We start from the raw sequence: 6668 nt of genomic DNA on the forward strand, positions 1-6668 counted from the left end.
AGAAACAAAGCAATATTTTTGGTATTTGGGTTAGTACAGTATGCATACAAGACAAACAATCATTGGTGATTGATGGTCCCTCTTATTGATGAGGTGAGTGCAACACCACAAACAAAACTTCCAAGTGAAGCTCTTGATTAATGATTGGGATATGAATGATACAGGATCTTAGGGTCAAAAATTGGGGTATGACAGATGCCCCTATTTAAGTTTCTTCGATTTGGAGATACGATAATTGGAAATCTTCGTTTTGACGAAATCGAAGAGACTTAAATATATAAAACACAATTTTTGAACCTAAGATGCTATGAAATGTTTAATGAATGCATATGGTGAGGATAAAACACGGCAACACCGGGGAGAAAAAGGAACTCCACTGGGGAAAACAAATGTCTTGCTGGCATAACTCCACTAGGGAAAACAAATGTCTTGCTGGCATAAATCCACTAGGGAAAACAAATGTCTTGCTGGCATAAATCCACTGGGGAAGGCAAGACTTTGTTGGAGAGACGAAACTTTGGTGTGAAAAGAAACTTTCCTGGGGAAAACATTTCGCACCAGAGAGGTTAAAGCATCACCTTTCGCTGGAGGTGAGAAAATGGGGTATCCTCTTTCACTAGGGATGAGAAAGTACGCATCCTGAATCAGAATTCCAATCTTCCGTCAACAGAAAACACACCATCGTACCACTGATGATATGAAGAGATGTACCGCCGTACCACTGACGATAAGATTTTGATTCGTGGACCATCCTCTTACTCAATAGTTGAAGGTAGAAGAAAATCGAATCACCGTCTCAATAGTTGACGATAAGCTACCAACTCAATAGTTGAAGGTAGAAGCAAATTGAATTACCGCCTCAATGGTTGACGATAAGCTACCAACTCAATGGTTGAAGGTAGAAGAAGAATGAATTACCGCCTCAATGGTTGACGATAAGCTACTGAGAACAATGAGTTGCCGCTGAGAATAGGGATCAACTTCTTCTTTAATCAAGGACATGGCTTGAGAAAAGGAACTGGATGCAAACTGTCACTTACACTGAAGCGACTTACCATTTGCTGACTTTGCTGAGGAATCTTTAAGCAAAACGAACTGTCTTCGTGAAGAAGGCTGCCATTCGTTATCTCAAAGGGAACAAACTGTCTTCTGTTGAAAGAGATTGCCGTTTGCCAACCCTGTCGAGAAATCCTCAAGCGGAACAAACTATCTTCCGCTGAAAGAGACTGCCATTCATTGACCCGTCTTAGGAAAAAGTGAGCTAACTGTCTTCTAATGGAGGAGACTGCCATTTGCTGACTTTAAAATAAGAATTCTTAAACGAATTGTCTTCATGAAGAAGACTGCCATCCGTTATCTCAAAGGGAACAAACTGTCTTCTGCTGAAAGAGATTGCCATTTGCCGACCCTGTCGAGAAATCCTTAAGCGGAACGAACTGTCTTCTGCTGAAAGAGACTGCCATTCGTTGACCCATCTTAGGAAAAAGTGAGCAAACTGTCTTCTAATGGAGGAGACTGCCATTTACTGACTTTAAAATTAGAATTCTTAAACGAACTGTCTTCATGAAGAAGACTGCCATCCGTTATCTCAAAGGGAACAAACTGTCTTCTGCTGAAAGAGACTGCCATTTGCCGACCCTGTCGAGAAATCCTTAAGCGGAACGAACTGTCTTCTGCTGAAAGAGACTGCCATTCGTTGACCCATCTTAGGAAAAAGTGAGCAAACTGTCTTCTAATGGAGGAGACTGCCATTTGCTGACTTTAAAATTAGAATTCTTAAACGAACTGTCTTCATGAAGAAGACTGCCATCCGTTGACCCATCTTAGGAAAAAGTGAGCAAACTGTCTTCTAATGGAGGAGACCGCCATTTGCTGACTTTAAAATTAGAATTCTTAAACGAACTGTCTTCATGAAGAAGACTGCCATTCGTTATCTCAAAGGGAACAAACTGTCTTCTGCTGAAAGAGACTGCCATTTGCCGACCCTGTCGATAAATCCTTAAGCGGAACGAACTGTCTTCTGCTGAAAGAGACTGCCATTCGTTGAGCTTCTTCCATTTGGAATCAAGAAGTTCATAAAGTATGAGAGATTATCACTTGATTTGAAGATAAGATTGATATGTGGAGACGCACAAACTTGCTCAAATAAAGAGGCTTCAATTTGTTGTCAACCAAAACATGATGGGGATAACACAAGTTGCTCAAAGTCAAAACCTGCCCCTTGCTTTCAAGCACAAATTCCAAGGGAGTGCAATAACATCACTGCTGGAAAATAAATCTTTCAATATCTGATAGGAACATCAATCACAAAGAAGTTCTCCATTATAGAGGAAAGCATAATCCTCAAGAGGTGCAAAATAAATGCCTTCTCAATCTAGGTTTCCCAGCCTAGAGAGGTTCAAAATAGTATTGTAAGAGACCAAAGTTCAACTCCAAGAACAAGCTGGATAGAAACGGTCAAACAAAGCTTTGCCCCTTGAGGAATAAACTCAACTGGGGATTAATTCCATCCTGACAAATGAGCTGAGGAGGAACACTGAAGAAAAATTCTTCCACGAAGAACAAACTCAGTGGGGATTATCAATTTCTGCGAGGAATTTACAGATAATCTTCTTCTTATCAAAAAGGTTGGACAACACATCAAGCTCTATTAGGGGGAATCAGAGAAAATTTCTTTGGAGAAAATCTCCATTCTGAACTTGCAGAGGAAATAAGAAGTTAACATCAAAGCAAACAAGTTAACATGCGGGGGATTTTAGTTCAAAACTCAACACAAGGTGAGAAAGAAAACCCAACAGTCAACCGATGTCTCAAAGCTTCTTGGTAGAGAGTGACATACTCTGGATTGATCATGGCAACAACCTTTGTACTTCAGGCTAATGAGGTGATCAAGGTAACTTCTGATTCAAAACTTGCCCCCGACTACATAGTCTATGAGAGGTAACTACCTCAAAAAGGTTCACAGAGACCCTTGGCGTCATGAAGACTTGGAATAATCTGCCCCCGATCAACAATTTTTTTTTTTAGATTTGTCAAATCTCGACGTAACTGCCCCAGATTGACTAAACTTGGCACATTCTTTTACTCGACAAAGTCTTCGAGCTTTGCCCCATGATGGTAATCAAACTTGCAAAAGCATTATACTGGGAAAACAAAATGCCCCTGGCAATGTTTTAGTTTTCTACTGATGATCAGATGTAAACTTCCTGGATGTCAAACAAATGTTTACAAGCAGAAAAATGTTTATTCTGAGAATGATAATGAAAATGCAACAATTATGTAAGTCTTTAAGTTTTATTGAAAAGATGTCACAAAACCTTGTGAATGAATCACTAGTTAGGTATGACATTGATTTTTTTTTTATGCATATGATACCAGCACAAGCTTTCAGCATAACCGATAGGAGTCAGGAACGCTTTCTTGTTTAAGTATGCTTTCGAAATAAACCCTGCTTCAATTAGGACTTTTGAGGGTTGTAACGTGGCCTGGTTCACGGTTTTCAGAAAAAAAGTTTTTAGGCTCAAAGTTTATTTAGCCCACCCCAACTTCGTGATGTTCTCCAGTTCTATGTTCAGTTAATTCAACATGAGTATTCATCTGTCAAAAGGATTTTGTGCCATTAAGGATCCAATGAAGCTTTCTTGGAATAACAGTCACCCTTTTGTCTTCGTGATTGAATTCATACGGATTTGTTCTTTGCTGAGGACTTTTGCTTTGTAGTCCTTTCTTTTCACTTTTCACTCTTTTCTCTTTTTTTCTTTTTTAAATTTATTTATTTCCCTAACTTTTGCCTGGACTAATTCTTTTGAATGGGTCGTCCAGCGAGATGCTCTAACTTTTGCCTAAGTCACTTATTTTCAAGTTTTTGACTTAGCGAGCTTTTTCTTCTTCTTTCTTTCTTTTTTTCATTCTTTTGATTAGAACAAATCGTGTGACAATGACTTTGTCTTGACTTGTTGAGAGGGTTGTGACTGCCTCGCTCCTTGGCGTATGGAGGATAACCATTGTGGTTTCACATTTCCATGCCTTTTGATGCGTGGGGAGTAACCATTGTGGTTTTCTGATCGGTAAAATAGCAAGTGTACTATTTTTGCCTCTGTAGTAATAATAGGGGAAATTCCCCGAATGTCGATCTCAAGGACTGCGTAGGAAATACAGATTCGTAAAATATGATTCAATTGAACAAAAACTAACGTTATGGTTTTGGGGGATTTAATCCTTGCAAAGAAAAATAATGAGAAAAATAAATTGATTTTTGTTATCAAATATATGAGATGCTAGGGTGAGTGGTTGATTTGGCATGTAACACTTTCAGAATTAAGATCTCTTCAACAAGTTCATAACATTCAGTTACCACATCTTTAGGGTGCTTCCTCCTAAGTCCTTAGTGAGGAAACCTTTGGTCTTCCAACCTAAATCCTAAGTCCTTAGGAACCTAAATTGAAACCAAGCTTTTATATAATCAAGATTATGTGGTAATTATAGGATATCCCTAGTCCTAGGTGATATCTACTATAATCAAATTATGCAAAAACCCTAACAACTACAGTCCTGTATTTGTTAGCCATAGATTAATCCTTTTTGACCGATAAAGAAAACAAGAAGAACATTGCATAATTTAACTGAATAATATAAACCAATGTATTGACGAAATCACAAATTCATCGTTATTACAAAAACCAAATCAGGACCACCCCCCTAGCATTGGGGGGTTTAGCCTCTCATAATATTCAAGAAAGACAAAGTAAAGAATTTAGACATTACAAAGATAATTGGCAACTTTGATCTTCAATGGTGTCCACCGTTGAATCTCTCCGTCTCCGAAACCCTTGATGAAGCTATCTTCTCTCTTCTGTGATTTTCTATCGTATGATTCAAAAAAGTCCCAAAATCATTCTCTAAAACTCAACTAAATAGTCTAGGTACAAATCTCAGCCAAATGAAATGTCTAAAGTGCCCTCAAGGTGGAGATTTAATGAAAAAGCCCTAAAATTGGAAGTTACACGCTCTCAGCAGCACTGGCCGTGCTTGGACGCACGGGTGGCCGTGCTGCTCTTTATTTTTATTTGTGCTCCCAGCCATCCTGACACGGGCTGTGCGTGGAAGCACGGGCGGCCGTGCGTGGTCCCTGGATTTTGTATGGAGAGTGCCATTCTCCTGACACGGGCCGTGCGTGGAAGCACGGGCGGCCGTGTTAGACCCCAGAACCTTGAATTTTCATCTTTCTCTTGCCTCTCCTTCCTTCATAGTTGCTTTGACACTTAAGTTGTTTAAACCTGATATTCATACACAACTAACCAAACGGCATCAAAAGAATCTAAATAACTTAAATTAAAACAAAATGCAAAGTAAACATAAAAACAATGGAACATGAAATACTTAAACAAAAGCACTAAAACATTGATCAAAGTGTTACCGAATCGACAAATTTAGACCGAATACATGACAGAAATTAGGTAGAAATGGTGACCGATCACAACCCCAAACTTATCTCATTGCTTGTCCTCAAGTGATGCAAGAGACTAAACAGAGGTCACCCTGGATTTTTTCTTTCCACAACACTGCCGATGTTATTCGCGACTTGCGTCTACCTTTTTAATCGAATCTCTGGCTTGCCGAACCAAACTTTCTACCACACTTCCACATCAGAGTACCTTTTTGCCTGCAAGCTTTTTCACACTTCTCACCAAATCTCTCAGGGTTAAAGTGTTTTGCACTCACAAAATAAAAGTATGCAATATCAACTCTAAATTTTGAATAAATTCTACCTTCACTACACTAACAAAGTTCACACACTTTTCGAGGTCTTTTGGGTTGTAATGGGGTTTAGGTTCGGTGGGATACACAAGGAAATGGATAAACAAATGGTTTTGGGTTCGACATTCATGTTGTGTTTTTCGTAATTGTGCTCAACTTGTTACACTGGGAATTTATTCGACTTAGACTCTTTTGCTTCACTCATTCTTCTGTGAGTGCTTAATGTAACTGAGTCTTTCATTCGGACAAGTTTTTCTCTTTCTTTCTTTTTTTTATGGGACATACATTCATATGTCTCAAAAAATTTATTTTCATTTTTTTTACTTGCCCTCTTCTTTGATGATTACTACCCCAAACTTAGATTTTAGCACAACTCTGAAAACGACAACATTTATGCCGAGCAAGGGTTGGAAGTGTTTGGCTGCGGGTTACAGATATGGTTATAACAAACAAAAGGATATGGCTCAACTGGGGTAACAACGAATAAACATATAATTTAGGATGGCTAGAAAGGCTCAGGTGGTAAAACAAACAAATGCCTCAGTGTGTGTCCTCATATTATGCTGTGTCAGTAGAACATACGCAAAATCAGAATGATAAAGTCATACCTGAATGAACTCTCATGATGATTATTTGTTGTGTTTGGCTTTTTGTAACCTCACCATGTTGGATAAGCTTACAGGTTCCAAAGCACTCCTCGTGTCATATGGCTCTTTTCCGGTGCAGGTATACCATACAATCCTCTTGGTCCAGTATCAGCAAGTCGCGTCCAACAGTTACTTTTCTTTCGGCTGCATCAACTTCCAGGGTGCCTTGGGGGAATAGGTTCAGGTTGCACCTTTCATCCACTAAATACCATTCATCATTCATTCGGCATCCATAAGTCAATCTATAACACAATGTCAACATAA

This window comes from Vicia villosa, unplaced genomic scaffold, assembly GCF_029867415.1.
Source record: "Vicia villosa cultivar HV-30 ecotype Madison, WI unplaced genomic scaffold, Vvil1.0 ctg.002159F_1_1, whole genome shotgun sequence".
Lineage (NCBI taxonomy): Eukaryota > Viridiplantae > Streptophyta > Magnoliopsida > Fabales > Fabaceae > Vicia > Vicia villosa.